General features: G+C 36.0%; 1 protein-coding gene across 12 annotated transcripts in view; it reads right to left on the bottom strand.

The window, feature by feature from the left end:
• Nucleotides 1–1,528: 1,528 nt before the first annotated feature.
• Nucleotides 1,529–18,153, bottom strand: part of LOC124367080 (RNA-binding protein Musashi homolog Rbp6) — a 1,248,673-nt gene continuing 1,232,048 nt past the window's right edge. For all 12 annotated transcript variants that reach the window (XM_046823725.1, XM_046823728.1, XM_046823720.1 and 9 more), the window contains one exon: nt 1,529–8,595. The gene's annotated coding sequence lies outside the window, so the exon portion shown is untranslated. The remainder of the gene's footprint in view (nt 8,596–18,153) is intronic.

The raw sequence follows: 18,153 nt of genomic DNA, 5'->3' as shown, positions 1-18,153 counted from the left end.
GTTTTGGAAAGATGGTCCAGTAAGTAGAGGACTCTGTTGTAGCAAAAGCTCAACAACTGAACGTCAAATCTATTGCTGTATATTCTTGTTTCAAAACATTCTCTGAGTAAACAATTCTAAATGATTAGTGTCATAAACGTTTCACTTAGGTGAACCGTCTGACGTGAAGTTGGATAATGATTTTGTTGAACACATTGACTGGAAATGGTATGCATGGACTAGATACGCACCACAGTTTATTGAGGTTTAACCTAGAATGAACACACCGAAAGTCTTGCGTAACCTTGCCTATTATTGTTCTCCATGGTAGAATACTGTAAGAATGGCATGAGTCTGGGGTAGCTGTACTAAGTATAAACTCAATAAAGTGTTTACGCTTTATAAATGGCTGTCAGAATTATTTAAAATTGAATTCCACAGAGAGTTGTGTAAAGTTGCATTGAATTATCTTAATGTCTATGAAATAGCAATATAACGCCGATTTACAAGGATGGTAGACAAGGGCAAAGATATACATATGTTGCAAAGTAAGGGTAAAAAGTGCTATCGTGTTTAGAAGCAAAGAACTTCGGAATTTGAACAATTGCCTTCACAAAATTAGTGGATTAGTGGTAATTAAGAGGTTGTCTGAGGGCGCAAAATCAAGGGTTTTTTATAATACCCTTATAATACATCCAATGCTGTGGTTAAGTCCATCAATTCTAACAGTGAAATTTTAAAATATAAACACAACCATCCATAAACTAGTATTTTATTTTTTTGATATGTCATGACGCATGAAATAAAGTTAATTGTAAAAATTGTGAAGTATAATAAAGATATATTTACTTAACTTACTGCTTTGTACATTTCTTAGCAAACTAAATACCATACAGTTATGGCACCAAAATAATAATACTTACCCAATGTTACTTACCTGGTAAACTGAGGAGTTTAGCCGATCATCTCACATTACATTTAAAATTAGTGCCAAGTTTTATATGTGAGGACAATGTTTTTCTCTTTTAAACTGGATTATACAATTTTTGAGCCTTTTATTTATAAGTTGTTGAAACCAATTCATATTCACAAACACTTGCCTGTCTAGACTTTATCCACAAACATAAGTTGCAACTCATAAAATGTAAACAGAAAGAGCAACGGATCTAGATCTGATCCATGCGGCAGTCCACACAAGTCAGTTCATACAGTGTTCTGCTGAATGTTATAGTAAGTTGTTTATCATCTCAGTTATGTTAATAAGAATTCTACCAGTGTGAGTCCACGTTTTGTTACCTCGTTAAAAATTAACTATACTTCATAGACTTTCAAGATTTTGTGTTTCATGAGTGTAGTTTAAGCTTTTAACTGATTTTAACTGAGAAAGCAATGCCATTATCAAAGCTGATGTGCACGATGGCTTCATTGAAGCTTTGTTCAGTGATAATATTTTGGCACTGTGAAAGTTAACAGAACGTGTGAAATACCTTATTGAAAAATAGAGCTGGTCAGGTGGGATAGGAGAGTTGGTCGGGGAAATAAAACCAAGTTTCATTGAACAATGTTCTTATATTCTGCCACTGACACACGGCACCAACCGACTTCACCTCATCTTCACGTTTATATAGAATTAATTTGTATGTAATAGTAATAATAATAATTAATAATCATAATAATAATATGTACAATGGTACTAACTGTACATACACTCACATGTCAAGAACGTTATTATATTTATTATTAGCGTTGATATAAAGCTTGCACATAAACCAATGGCCACACACACATTCACACACAGACGCACACATTCACACGCACACTAGAGCTGCCGCACGCACATGTAATATATATAGTAGGTCCATAAAAAACTTGTAAAATGTGGAACATTCATCCCACTCGGCTCATCTATAACGACCTATTGACTTGTCTGGTTAGGCGACCGCCTGGGAAGTTCCCTTAAGACAAAATATACCCCCCAAAAAGCTTTCTTCATTACAAATAGGGTTATTGCTTTCTTTTATTGCAATATGCAGCCATAAAATTTGTCTTTTTAAGTAAAAAAATCGGCTGTTAGACTTCCGTAAACAAAATATTCTGATCTACTGCTAGCGTTTATTCTAGTTCGAGTTGTCTATGACATAAATATGTCCAAAGTAGAGGAAAATCTAAAACGGTAATAATAATAAGAGGGCAGCGCTTGTGTGGCTCGTCGACCGCAAGTGAGTAGTACTTGACAGGTGTGCGATTCAATCTTGGAGATAAGTACAAAATATCAGAACGTCGGGTCGTGGCCGGCAAACAGTCGGGTCGACACCGCGACACAAACGCTGCCGGAGTATTCACAAAATGTACAATAACAATAGTAACATTCAATAATAAACTAACTCATACTAAACTCAGAGAATACAATTCGAACTCAACCTACGCTTGACACAACCTTAAAAAATAGTTAGTTGGTGTTCCAAGGTTACCGAAACATATCTAAACAAAAAGTTAACATCCTTCGTAGTAGGGTATTATAATACTGATATAATAAAATAGTTCAAAAAATATATAGACAACAGTTCTTTTTTTTAGAAATATGATTTGTAAAACAAGAGGACTCCGCTACGTTAGCAGCTAGACAGAGGAGGGGTGGGCAGTAGACTATAGCTCGACAATCGGTGGCTGTAGAAGGTTTTGAAAATCATCGGAGGAATTTTCCAAAAAAATTTTGAATTTCCGTTTTGAAGCCCTTTTCAGACCAGCTGAAGGCTCGGAACTCACTCACTCGCGAGGTCCGGTCCAGGACTGGACCTCGAACCCGACTACTCGATTGATGGATGTGGAAATGATAAAACCTCGGCGAAGATGTGAACCACTCTCGGACTAGGACAGCCACAATTGCAAGCTTCCTACAGGTCTACCTGGGACTACACTTAGTGCACGTGAGACGAGTATAAGCTTTAACTGTACTTTACAATATGTCACATTAAGTTAACGTCAATTTCAGTTATATTTTTTGTGTTTTTTCTCTCTTTATATAATTTACACTGAGCTCTATATTTAAGAACACCTATTATTATTATTAAATTCTCCAAAAAAGAAACATTTAAACAGATAGTAAGGCCAACGATTATATTTTCATACAAATTACAAAAACAAAATAACCAACACAACAGTTTTTACATAGAATTTAGTTTTATCAATTAATATTGTCAGACGAATATGGTATTAGACACCAGCAAGCGTACATGTTCGGTGGATGGGAGGGGGGGTGGGGGGTTTACAGACGAATGAAAAACTAAGTTCTCACAAGTCCTGACATGCTAACTCATCAACCAGAACACGGTTCGGTAGCTATATGAAAAATAGTCCGACTTTTAAAAATATTATGATTAAAAGAATTAGAATACAATTTATAAACTGGAAAATACACAGTAAATTCATGGCTCCCTGCTTCTATTGAAAATTATCATCCTTTTGGTTCATTTAAGTGGCAATAATAAAACGGGTGTTTTCAAAAAAATGATCAATTCAGTAATAAACCATCAGTGATGACATTAAAAGAAAATTAATATTTAAAATAACGTTTTTATTGCAAAATACGAAATCATGACGTGTTTCATTAAACTACCATATGACGTTATTTATTGCTTACTCGGTTATGATGACATTTTGAAGAGAACCCAACCGATCTTGAAAATACCGGAATTAATGCCATTGTTTGCTGTATATTTCCCACTGGGTTATAACATGTGATATGTTCAGTTTCTTCATATACTCCGATAAAATACAAGATGGCGTCCTACGTATATTGAAGGGGTGTTAATTTATTATGTCCGCTACAATAAACAAACTATGTCTATAATGAATGGGGTAAACAAATCTAAATCTAAAGTAACTGTAAAAAATATTTTCTTCTTTACTGGGAGTTTGTACAATCATCGGCAACAAAAATATAACATAGAAAGATAAGCTAGCTAGTTAATTGTATCACAATATCATGAAACTTCGTAAAACAGTTTCTGGCTCATTGATATGGAGTAAATGTATCCTGGAAAATAGTGAAACAACGGCTAGGAACCCAATACTTCCATTTGGTATTTTGATACAGGAACTAAAATTCGTTTCACTAATTTTTAAAATTTTGCTTACGATCCTAAACATGTTAACACTCCCGACCAGGCTGACGAAACTAAACGTACTCTAGACTAAAATGCTAGGTTAATTCCTTTTGCTTCCTTTGGTACAATCTTACTGTAAAGTTAGCTATAAATGGTGGAAGAAATGCTGACCATCCAAACTGATGAGGCAAAAATAAATAGACTCTTACTAAGCGACCTCTTTCGAGGTCGCAACCTATACAACTAAATCTCGCAACGATAGGAACACAACTTTTAAAAACCGAAGTGAAAGTAAACTCTAAATCTTGTAATTGACAAAATCTCCGGTGACTATAAAGAAACTGTGAGAAACACAATTTGGTGGTAAAATTTTGCATTTATTTCACCAGAATAACTGAAGTACAGGTCAAGGTTTGATTGGAGAAGTCTACGCTTATTTTCCAGGGTTGAAAGACATATCACTTAAAAATAATATAGTCTATTAAAGATAACACTGTATATTAAAAATTAACATTACATTTTATTACTGACTTTCCTATAACACAAGGTGAATAACCGAAAACAACAAGCTATCGACGGTTGGCCTGAACCTAGGACAGACTATGGTACAATCGACAATTCAAATAAATTACTAAATACGTACTTCATCTAATTTAATACCTTACAATCAGTTCATAGATAAAAATAATTTTTGGTAGACAAAGTATACAAAGAAAGTTTTACATTTTTGCTTTAAAAAATGATGCGCTTTTAATATATATGTACAATGTTTACTATACGCTTTCTATCAATAAGAGACAAATCAGCCCCACCGTTCAAGAATGATTATATTTATATATATATATGTATAGCTTAAGAAGTGATACAGTGTGTGTCAGGCATGACACAGATATATATGTACAACAGTTATAAGCTGACGGACTCTGAGGGGTTCCTCAGCAAAGCGGCAGGCTGGTATCAGCACGATAGTCGCCGCGTATCCACTGTTGGAAGACGACGCATCCCATCGGCTATCAGCATTCCAGTCCGCCACCTGATACGGTTTTGGGCGGGGTTCGAGGAGAAACCCGCGTAAATTTGGCGGCAATTTCAAAGATTTCCAAAAACAGATTAGAATCCAGAAGCAACCAGTGGGGAAATTTAAAAATGGGTGGCACATTTATGAACACTGAATATTTTAGCCTTTTAGAAGCAAATTTCTATAACTTTTAAAAAGGATTTAACAATTGCGTAGCCGAAAAGGCTGCCTTTTAATCAAAATCGGGTTCACATACAATCCAATTTATTGTTCTCCTTGTTTGTTGCAGTTGTGAAACAGCTTGTTAAGCTTAATTTTTGAATCACCAATTGAAACACTACAGAAACACTTAATCATTTTTTAGCGCTTACTAGTAATAGTATAATTTTTCATTACTGAACATTTTATTTAATTTCTTTATTCGTACATAAAAATAATCAGTTCGCATTATGGGCTTAACGTGGCAATTTATGTGGTGTTTTAAATAAATTACCAAAAACGAAGTAAACAAAAAGAATTTCTGAGTTGAATAAGTGAAATTTCGTCTTTAGAATATCACTAAAAAACTTTAAAGTTTTAAAAATATCTGGAGGCGTTCACTAATCGTGGTTTAAAAATTTCACATTTAAATTTTTTTCACAATAAATTAACAAATCGAGATAAAGAAGTGGACGAAAGGAATTGACGGGCTGAATAATTGAAACACAATTTTCGAGTGATTTAAGAAACAGGGCAAATCCATTAGGGGCGACAATTGGTGGGACCTCTCGCGCAGGTTAATTGATCGGATGCTTGAATTGAATATCCGGCGCTTATGAGTTATTAAAATGTTTCTCTAAGTGCAATTTCTCCGGAGAACCGATCCATCGTGCATCTCAAAACGCGTGTGGGGAAATTAAGGGCACAGGGCCGAATACAGGTGCGAACGGTGGGTCGCACCGTTTTGCAATAAACCATCAGTACACGGTCGGACTAAAATGCTGCCAGCCAACATTTAAACGACACCACTTTGAAGAACAAAAATAACCAGGTCCACAGAGCAAGAGCACACCAAAGTGCGATACCTACTTACAACACTGAACGGAGTACCATAGTATCAAAATACATTTTCATCTAAAATCACTTCCAATAATTTATGTTAAAGCATTAAAATGAACTGCTTTGTAAAATCTATTTCTATGTTAACATAGTATTGCTTTGTATGTCTTATATTACGGGGGCGTGGGTGTGGACCGCAGGAACGGGTGGGTACGAAGGTAATCTACTGGCCGACACGGCGTCTCGACCCGACACATTCAACCCGGACTATTGCTCATTTATCGAGATATTACGGTACAGTATCACGTTATAGTATTCCGTATGCCAGTTATGTGTATATATACGATAATAACGACACGGCACGACCACTCTAGACGTGTACAGCTGTAGGTGCCGGATCCGTGGGGTAAGTGAGCGTCTTCAGAGTCGATATCATATATCGATACAGCTGTAGTAGGGGGCCACTATAAGCTACATTTATACGTAATATTTTGGTTCGGGGAGAACAGTGGATATTTACAGTTCAAAACGAACTAAGAGAGTATGAAGAGGCGCGCAGCGGTTCAATAAATGCCGAATCTAAGGAAACTAGTGCAACCATTCCTATAACTTATTTACAAAAGGTAAATCATGTGTTTAAATAATCAACGAACGGAGGCCTGTGCCCGACCCGCCGCTAGCTACCCTAGCTTACTTTACAGGCGGAGGACCGGATACGTCGCAACGGATTGTTCGATGGTTTTGGTCTATTCTGACTCTAATTCCTACATCCGTACACCACTCTATTGCAATTTACATATAAATTTATATTTAGGCCTTCGAATCGACAGATGCCTACAAAACAAAGACTAAGCTTGGTCGACGTATGTTTATAAAGTGGGTGGCGACGGTCGAGTGGGCGGGGTGGTGGGGGGGGGGGAACTGCGACACAATGAGAGCCCTTGAGGTGATCCGCCCATGAGAGCAAGCAACGAAGAAGGGCTGCCACCTCGACAACAGAAAACACCCCGTAAATAACTTTTAATTAGGCGAACTTTAATTTTGCACCCGGCGAACAATTTGTGCTCTGTCAGTTTTCAGTTTTATAACAATGGAAACTTCGCGAACGTTTTATAAACCACTTTAGATTCCCGTACAGAACCGATTCAAATTGAAAGAAAATAAATTTTAACCAAGTAAATGTATAGCTTCCCCAATACAAATTTAAGTGGTACAGTGATTTGATAAAGCATTTTCAAAACGTCGTATACTGCTATTAAATCAATGTCTACAGTTTGATTTGGTATTAAGTACAAAATAAAACGAGTTCCATGCATTGTTACAGTTGAACCCAAACACCCGGAACGTGACGTATAGATGGGAAAAATTTCACACTGGGACCATAGTTATAGTGTCACCCAATTATAAACATGTCATCCAAAGAAACAATACACTCAATGCTATGAAAGTAACGGAACCAGTTGAACTAATGTCGACTACCTTTTAACACAGTGAACGAAAGTACAATCGCAGTTTAAAGACTGGAATAAACTTCTTCTCTAACCGCATTGGTCCATAAAGTCGTTTGCATATCGAGACATAAAAGAGCCTGCGTATGGGATATCTTTACAATTAAAAAATCTCCTGTATTCCACCATTAAACAGTATACCCTGTAAATATATAAAATATCAATTTAGCCGTTAACCGTGTAACAAAAACCGAGATCGTAACAATAACCTACAAGAACCGTACAACACTTTTAGTGGGCAAACACAGTTCCAGTCGAGAAAAAAGGGAAATCAACTTGTAAACAGCGAATGATTTCCGGCCACTAGATGTTGGCTCTTTCCTCTGAACCCTTATCGAACAGACTCACGAAAATAATAACAAAAACAATAACATTCATTTATGCTACAATGTTTGAGTCAAATGTTAACAATTGAAAACACTTCTATAACTTAAAATAATTTCATAACAACAACAATGACCAGTTAAGTATTGTTTAAAAATACAATTATGGTACTGTACGTATGTGATTTATTGTACTGTTGCTTACAAACATTAAACTAGGTCGTACACAGTGTATTCTAACATCGAGAGTTTCGTGCTGTGACACGCTTTCCAGTCCACACGGGGCTGGGGTCAAGCCGGATTCGAAATTACAACTCCGATTCGGATTCGAGGGAACCACAATCGAAATCAATTTAATGTTTGCAGCAGGTTTAAAAAGTTCTTTACAACTTACGAGTAAGTGGGACATGGGCATAAGAATAGGACAAGGGTGTTCATTGTACAGGGTGAAGGCTAAGTATATTATCATATATACTGACATAGTGCAGTGTATACTTATGATTAGTTATGATTAGGTTAGCAGAGGACTCGTGGTAAGACGGTCTCAGGGTGTGAGAGTGAGTGAGAACAGGTGATCAGATGACGACCCGACAGCAGTCTCAGCAACCTGAGAGTCCAAACACCTGCAACAAGGATACAGTTAGCATACATTCAAAAACTTGGGTGTGTCCAAGCACCTGCGATGCACTCTCAGAAACCAGAGTGTCCGAACACCCGCTTTGGCGAGTAAGCACACTCTCAGAAACCAGAATTTCCAAATACCTACAACCAAAGACAGAGTTTACGTGAGAGTGTAAACACCTAGAACGACTGATCTACACTCTCAGAAACCTGAGTGTCCGAACATCTGCACCGACGGCACAGTAGGCATACTCTCAAATACCCCGAGTCTCGAACACCTGCAATGGCGACTTTGCATACTCTCAGAAACCTGAGTCACGAACACCTGCAACGACGGCATAGTTAGCATACTCTCAGAAACCCCGAGTCTCAAACACCTGCAATGGCGACTTTGCATACTCTCAGAAACCCCGAGTCTCGAACACCTGCAATAGCGACTTTGCATACTCTCAGAAACCTGAGTCATGAATACCTGCAATGGTGACTTTGCATACTCTCAGAAACCTGAGTCACGAACACCTGCAATGGCGACTTTGCATACTCTCAGAAACCTGAGTCATGAACACCTGCAATGGCGACTTTGCATACTCTCAGAAACACGAGTTAGAATAGTCTCTGCAATATAAGTGTCTGAACACCTGCAACAATGATAGAGATACCATATTAATCTTGATTTGACGTACAGTCTGCAGGCATAAAATTGTTTACACCCTAAGTACTGAACTGTGTTAATTCAGATAGGTTTGGAATACAATATGCTATCCGTGAATGAATACTATAACTAAATTAAATAATTTAGCTGAAGTTTCAAATCGTTAGTAAATAAACATTTGGTTCTCTACCGGGCGTCCACACTATAGGGATTAATACGTATGATTATATATTAAATTAGTACAAGGGATTAGTATGTATGATTCTATATTAAATTTGTACAGTTAAAAGTGACTTTTAATCCATTTAGTTTGCGACTTTTAAAGCGCGCTTTATGAGAACATCCTATTGTAACAAAATAAGGATGTTTTAAGTATATTTATTAATTCCAGTGAATAAAGTGAAGAATGACGATACTAGAAGTTCAATAGTTTGAAAACTGTAATTTACCTAATATATCGTAATACGGCATTGTGTTTCAAACTTATCATTCTTTTAAGGTTACCCTTTATTAATCTTTGAAGATGAAACTGTTAAAAAACAGTAGTTTAAATTTTGATCTCCATACTTTTTGTTTTATTTTGAAATTTAACCAGTGATCAGTAGTTTACTTGCCTGTGGAGGACGACTCAGTGATGAGATAAACCACCGAGTCCTTCTAAAGCAGCTCAGCGGGGTTTTTTTTTGAAAAGTAACAAATGTTGGTAAATTATTTCACACCGTGATAATGTAATCACAAACACCGATCACAAAATTTCACCACATAAAAACAAATAGGGAAATAGCAGACCTTTGCAGTGGCAAGCCTCGGTTATGTTGTAAATCTTTCCCGGTAGCTAAATTTTATTTTATAGCGAAACTATAATTTGTTCAAAATCTTATTGAAGAATTTGCAAAACCTGAAAAATATTTTATTTCAAGGAATAGCGTAGAAAATCAAAAGTATAGCAACATACAGTTATCATGCAGTGTTTTGTTTATATTTCGCTTAGCTCTATGTTTCCGTGGTATACATGGCAAGTCCACCCAAAACTGTTTAAAATTTCAACGGTCTCATTTATAATTTTGTTTTTTAATAGGGATCTTTATACTCAGGTGGCATTTGTATTTACCAGACTACATATATACCAGACTTACCACTATGCTCCTGTGAACGTTTTGATATTTTTATAAGGATATGTTATTAAGGTCGTCTGAGCCGCCAATTGAAAAAAAGCAATACGTAAGTTAGTTATGAGTAATCAAATTATGTCTCGTAAATCTAATAATAATATCGGCATTTGTATTTACCATACTAAATAGATTTATAGGAAAACGGTAAAACCCATTTGCAAAGTCCTCTCGGATAGAGAAGTGCAGACTTACCACTATGCTACTGTGAGCGTTTTGGTATTTCTTGAAGGATATGTTATTAAAGTCAACTGAGCTACCAATTGAAAAGCAACACGTAAGTTAGTTATGAGTAATTAGTTTACGTATCATAGCTATCTCTATTTTATATCTAATTATAAATCCAAGAGACATTACGCAGAGACATAAATTAACTCTGAATAATGTATGTATTATCCCCTTAATGCTATATAAAATGCCAATATTTAAAAATCTGGAGTTATAGAAGCACCACAGCCACACAAAGAGCAATATAACATTTTCTTGAAAAAGCATGAACTATAAACTGATCAAAACAAATAATTAATGAAACTGTAATTTTGTATCTTGCTTTTTTTAAGTTTCATTATGGACCTCACCGATAAGTCATGTTGACTTGGTGGGGCCATGATTATGTAAAATTATGTGTTACAAAATAAAAAAAAAAATAAAAAATAACTTTATACACTTACATCCTGACTGTTTTAAAGACGATAAGTTCACTTTTAGATTCATAAATAAATTACAATAATTGTGTAGGATTTAAAATAATCTTGAAATATATATAATTGAAAATAAATTTTGTTATTTTATTATTAACCCTTAAACGGTTATTTTAGGAACAAAAAATTTTGTCTTCCTTAGATTTTTGCTGTTTTATTACAGAGTCAGTATTTTACTGTTTAGATATGTACTATTTTATGTCAAAAAAGTTAATTTTAGTGTCTGTTTTTTATATTAACGAAGAAAACATCTTGGCAACTTTGCGGTATTAACATTTTAGTCAACTATCACAAGTTTATACTTTTATTTCACATTTCTACGAAAGTTCATTATAGGGCAAAAATAAATAAGATTCAGTAGTTCTAAGAAGTGTTTTCCTTGACCTCTTTTCTAAACTTTGACGTAATTCAAATTTTTGGAATACCTATGTTAAAATGTCCGCCACTGTTTCAGTTACCATTCAAAATTTTAATATACCTATATCTGATAATATTTAAGCTAACGGCTGTAAATGAATAAGCTACAACGTAAGGTGTACCTGAAATTAGTGAAATAAAGATATACTGATATATTTTACACTATTTATTATTGTAAAGAACAATAGAAAAGTTAATTGTGACTATAGTGGCATCTTTTGTTAGATGTTTGGAATTGTAACTTTTAATTTTAATGATCTTAGATCACAACATTCTGGAAGCTCAGGAAAAAGGTCGAATTGCGGATCTCGAACAGTTGTGGTTTTTTTATTACTGAACGATGGCAATTGTCCGGAAATCCTGATGCCTTCAGTTAAATCAGTTTATAAGTAGATTTACATTCGTAGTACTATTATAGCTATTATCGATATCATTCAGGATCAAAACTGTAGCACAAGAGCCGAACCGAAACGGATCGTCAGTCCGCCCAGTACATAAGAGTCGTTTAGTACTGTGGTGTACAGTCCGTATCTCGGCTGGTAAAGAGATTGACCCCCGACGTACAATGGAGTCACTGCCATATAAATGGGAGAAGCACAAGAGCCGAACTGAAGCGGATCGTCAGTCCGCCCAGTACATAAGAGTCGTTTAGTACTGTGGTGTACAGTCCGTATCTCGGCTGGTAAAGAGATTGACCCCCGACGTACAATGGAGTCACTGCCATATAAATGGGAGAAGCACAAGAGCCGAACCGAAACGGATCGTCAGTCCGCCCAGTACATAAGAGTCGTTTAGTACTGTGGTGTACAGTCCGTATCTCGGCTGGTAAAGAGATTGACCCCCGACGTACAATGGAGTCACTGCCATATAAATGGGAGAAGCACAAGAGCCGAACTGAAGCGGATCGTCAGTCCGCCCAGTACATAAGAGTCGTTTAGTACTGTGGTGTACAGTCCGTATCTCGGCTGGTAAAGAGATTGACCCCCGACGTACAATGGAGTCACTGCCATATAAATGGGAGAAGCACAAGAGCCGAACCGAAACGGATCGTCAGTCCGCCCAGTACATAAGAGTCGTTTAGTACTGTGGTGTACAGTCCGTATCTCGGCTGGTAAAGAGATTGACCCCCGACGTACAATGGAGTCACTGCCATATAAATGGGAGAAGCACAAGAGCCGAACCGAAACGGATCGTCAGTCCGCCCAGTACATAAGAGTCGTTTAGTACTGTGGTGTACAGTCCGTATCTCGGCTGGTAAAGAGATTGACCCCCGACGTACAATGGAGTCACTGCCATATAAATGGGAGAAGCACAAGAGCCGAACCAAAACGGATCGTCAGTCCGCCCAGTACATAAGAGTCGTTTAGTACTGTGGTGTACAGTCCGTATCTCGGCTGGTAAAGAGATTGACCCCCGACGTACAATGGAGTCACTGCCATATAAATGGGAGAAGCACAAGAGCCGAACCGAAACGGATCGTCAGTCCGCCCAGTACATAAGAGTCGTTTAGTACTGTGGTGTACAGTCCGTATCTCGGCTGGTAAAGAGATTGACCCCCGACGTACAATGGAGTCACTGCCATATAAATGGGAGAAGCACAAGAGCCGAACCGAAACGGATCGTCAGTCCGCCCAGTACATAAGAGTCGTTTAGTACTGTGGTGTACAGTCCGTATCTCGGCTGGTAAAGAGATTGACCCCCGACGTACAATGGAGTCACTGCCATATAAATGGGAGAAGTACAAGAGCCGAACCGAAACGGATTGTCAGTCCGCCGAGTACATAAGAGTCGTTTAGTACTGTGGTGTACAGTCCGTATCTCGGCTGGTAAAGAGATTGACCCCCGACGTACAATGGAGTCACTGCCATATAAATGGGAGAATGAAGGTGCACTCCGCGAATCAGAATTACTTGTTACTGTAAACCCACAAAAGAAAGGTGGGCCTTTGAAAGCCTGTGTTTCTTGTAATAACCTACTCCATTCCCTTTGTTATAGTTTTAATCTAGGTTGCTTTGCACCTGTAATTTCACTGTATTTCCATTTTCCACCCCTTCAGTCAAAGCGGCTAATTTATATGCGTGATGGTCGGAAGAGGCTGTATCAGTTGCACAAAGTACAAATCAAACACATGTGAAGCGGATTCCGACTCCTTTCAGGCCCGCTTTTATCCGCAGCTTTATTATTTATCAATTTTGAAATTACCTCCCGGTCACAAGAGAGACTCCGTACTTTGTGTTCACTTTTAAGTGATTACTGTTCGGTAATGTACTTTTGTAAATGACGGAACTCACTTCATTGATTTTTTTCCCGGCAGTGAGTTGAAAGTAATCTTTCCACCTTCAGAAATATAGCGTTTTTGCTTTATGCGATTCTCATACTCGTTTGTTACTCTTTGGTTGTGGAAACATTTGATCTGGTTGTACCCAAACGTCATTTTAAAGTAGATACCAGCCTACGGGCACATTCACCAAGTTATGATCATGCATCGTAGGTAGAAATTATGTTGGTAAAAATTATGATAATCGTCAGGACCTCCTAGAAAAATCGTATTGGTTCATAGTCAGCTGAGGGCCACATATTTCGCGGAATCAATGTCCACTATCTTCAAGATGAAATGAAATTTCTAAAAGAAGAAGAATTCTAAGAAAGAATTTGATCATCGGCAGGTGTGGCATTTTCGCTGGAAGATCGAAGTAGTACGGTACCAAAAGGGATAAAATATCAGCTAAATAATTCATTCTTCAGATCAAATTTTTCTTCTGAATGTTGGTTGAGTTAGCTCTAGTTAACCTTCCTATAAGTGGAACATCTGGAATATGACTCTATCACACTTGACTCTTGGAGTCTGGATATTCCAGATGCTGCACTAACAGATAAATGAACTGGAGCTAAATTCAACCTTCAAATTGAATAAACTCTTCCCACCATAGCTACGTTACATTTTTCTTAGCTCTGCCTTTTCTTATTACACTTAAAATAAATCATTTAATATTATAATACAGTTAAATGTGATTCAAAGACCAACTTTTGTATTAGAGATGGTGACTTTAGTTTTTAAGTCTTGTAACCTGACACTGATTATATTATTTACTATATATATATGATATTATTTATGATTTTAACATTTATTTATTTATAATATTATTTATGATTTGTGTTTCGAGAAAAAAGTGACCTCAAGAAAAAAGATTACTTCATTCTTTAACCCTTTTGATACTGTCCCAATCGACTCCCACCATGATTGATGCGCCTAGTGGTCGACTTCTTTCTTAGAGGAAATTCATCTACCTAGTCCACGAAGTAGGTTGTGCGCTTATTACAGTACAAACAGATTACAGGCTTCTAGGCTATCAAGATACAGTGCTGGATACAAAGTTCTGTTATATTTGTTATAAACATGATATTAACCCCTTTTCGGACGTAATATTACGCATATTTATATTGTTCCTGATTTATTCTGTTGTCCGCAGTAATATTGCGCAAGAAGCATATCTATGACATCCATCTATGTCATGAGTTTTTTGCACCTTGGTGATTTACCTGTAGTCGCACTATGCAAACAGCTACTACCACCCGTTCTGTAGAATTTTATGATTTTATTTTAGTGTTTATTTTACCATGGAAATATCTGACGCACGAATAGACGGTTGGCATCGCTGTCGTGATGATACATATATTGATACATAAGTTTAATGTACAATGGACAAGAAGATTTTTCAAATGGTATTTCTGCATTCTTGAAAATGTAGTAGGATAGACTATATTTTCAAAATTTTGAACGACCGTATCATTGAAAAATTAAGGGAATTGCTAAACTGCATGAGAGCAAAAGTTGTTTAGACCGGATTAGAAAAGTATTTTGTCAAAAGACAAAAAACACTTGGATAGAAAATACCACGTAAAATGCCTGAGTGGAATAATAAGGAAGACCAAGATAAACCACAGCTACTTCGTTCTTCATAGATAATGTAAAATTTATTTCCCGGATGTTTGCGTATGGAACTTTCCTCTCATGGACTGATCAGAAAACTCGAGCAGATGTTGAAAATGTCTGTTTTTGTTTCATCGTAACTATGAAATTGCATGATTTCTTAAGTCACATTGGGAAACATAGGGGATCGTTCTGTTTTTACTTTGCTTGTTCTAAGACTTTGGCTACACGAAGGTGATTTCCACACCTCAAAGAATGACGAAGCCCTAGGCATCTTCTACTTTGAGCATCCAGAGATTTCAAAAACCCAAATGGTTTACAGGTTACCACAATGAAGTATTTCCAGGATTACCTATACTATGACTTATTGTCTGTGGAAGAAGTAGTGGGTTTCAAAAATCTGCTACAAATTTGTGATATACGTTCCGTTTGATCCAGGGAAGAGCTGAATTGATTTTGGGATCAAAAGGTTAAAGGTTTACATTCTGTGTAGGCTTTTTTGATACTCCGTGATACCCGTTTATTTTATTAAAAAGAGATGCCGATCCTATTTATAACTGTGTCCTATTAATCTTTTCGTTTGGAATTTGACTTCTACAAATGCATACCTACACAACCAATCTGTGTTAACATTTGACCTAAGACTTAGTTGTGGTTAGAATCCAAACAACCATTAGACGCAAAAATCAATTGATACTAACGTATCTCCTTGAATCGACTCTCTTTATTTTAATGAAGCTAATTACAGTTTTTTGAAAATGACATCATGCCTCAGGGGCTACACAACCATTGATCAAAAGACACCTTATATTTTATAAGTAACACTTTTTAGTATAAGTCCATGTCATACTAGTAAAATCCACGGATCTAAAAGGATCTAGGCTAACTGAATGGAAAATGGTTTTGTTGTATCCACACTGGCAAAACCTGAAGGTACCAAAATAGGCGGTAGAACTAAAATATCCAAAATTGCAAGTGTCCAAAATTGTCCATTTTTATAACCAATATATTTTTCAACAGTGTTCCTACATAAGAGTCGAAATTTTAAGACTAAAGTGCAGACATAATATAACGTAATATTAAAGGCCCAATAGAATGTAACGAAGTTTCAGGTTAAGTTAAAATGTTCTATATGTATATGAAACCGCCCAATCCAACAAAGGAAATGATCACTTGTGGTCTTAATTTATTGAAAAATGTGAAACGATTAGCTTTATTTACATTATACCATTTGAAAAATTAGTTCATCTCATTGCGATCATGGGACCAATTTAAAATGTATCTTTTCTGAATTACCGTTTTTGAGGAATCCGGCTTTTCTAAATATTACTCTTACTTTTTTAAGTTGGTTTAATCCTAGCAAAATGTGTAGTTTAAGAATGTTAAATTGATCCACTAGAACATGCAGCCCTAAAATATACTTTTAGGGTGGATTCTTTATATGTTGTGCTTTCTTCAACAAAGATTTACAGCTTTAAATCATTGCAGTGATAATTAGGTTCACATGTGTTATTTTCTGCCGATAATTTCGACCTTCCATGTGTATTAAAATTCCGAAAATGTTTCATGTAAAGAACGTCCACATGTTCTGCAACACCAGTGTAATAAAAACGTTCTCTCTGTGTATCACGAGAGGGTTTTTGACTGCCATTGAGTTTTTGGCTATTCCTCACTAAATTTATCACCAAAATTTATTCTTGGTTTTGATACAAATTCTTAAGACAACCCAGTCTGATCTTGTTTCCTACGTAACCTTGTGTTCAGTGTTCATTTTGGATTGTTCATGCCCATTTCAGGCTTAAAGTGTTACTGTCATACAACGAGGCACTCTCTTCTTTGGTGTCGTGTATGAATTTATGTTTTGCAAAGAAATACTTCTACAAATATAATATTACTCTATCCAAATACCTGATAAAAATGCAATAAAAACTTTACTGTTGAAACATTTCACTGTATTCATTATTTAGAAGTGTTTGTTTAATATTTTGTTATTTAAAACTCGTCATCAAGTACCGAATCGATTTCTTTCAAAACTTACTACAACTCTCTACTTTAGCGTCCTTCCTTCCTTTTCGACTCAGTAGGAACTTCACATTCACACCAAACAATATATAGTTCCTGGCATCAGTCCATCTATATAAAGTCTATGTATTTTTTATGAGTGTCGCCAGTCCACTTTTCTATAGAAAGAAAAACAAAATATTATGACAAATTCTGTCCATTAAGGTATATTTTATATTGGTGAACATTAAAGTTTAGGGAAAGACCTCGCAACTTCCTACTTTTTCACATCATAAACATTTATCTCATCATTTTACGTAAACACACCAATGAATATAAAAAATGGAAAAGTAGCCGTGAGACTGATCGACAGAAATGATTACTTCCTGAACATATATATCTTGAAAAAATACGTTTACTAATTATTAAATGGTTATTTTAAAACAATATGTGAAACTAATTCCTTTAACATAGCTAGTTTTTATACTTCTATTAATGACTTAAGTTTTATACTTCTATGAGTTTACATTTCATATATTACACTGATCGCTGACATAAATATTAAAGCAATAAATATTTATACAGTTTCATTACTATTGTTAATTTTCTATAATTTAGTAAGTATCATTTCCATTATAATCTTGTACTTCCGAAATAATTACTTCATTTTCATAGTCATTATATTTTTA

Source organism: Homalodisca vitripennis, chromosome 8 (genome assembly GCF_021130785.1).
Source record: "Homalodisca vitripennis isolate AUS2020 chromosome 8, UT_GWSS_2.1, whole genome shotgun sequence".
NCBI classification, from domain to species: domain Eukaryota; kingdom Metazoa; phylum Arthropoda; class Insecta; order Hemiptera; family Cicadellidae; genus Homalodisca; species Homalodisca vitripennis.
The sequence above is the reverse complement of the archived record's forward strand: the minus strand, read 5'-3'. Positions and strand labels throughout refer to the sequence as shown.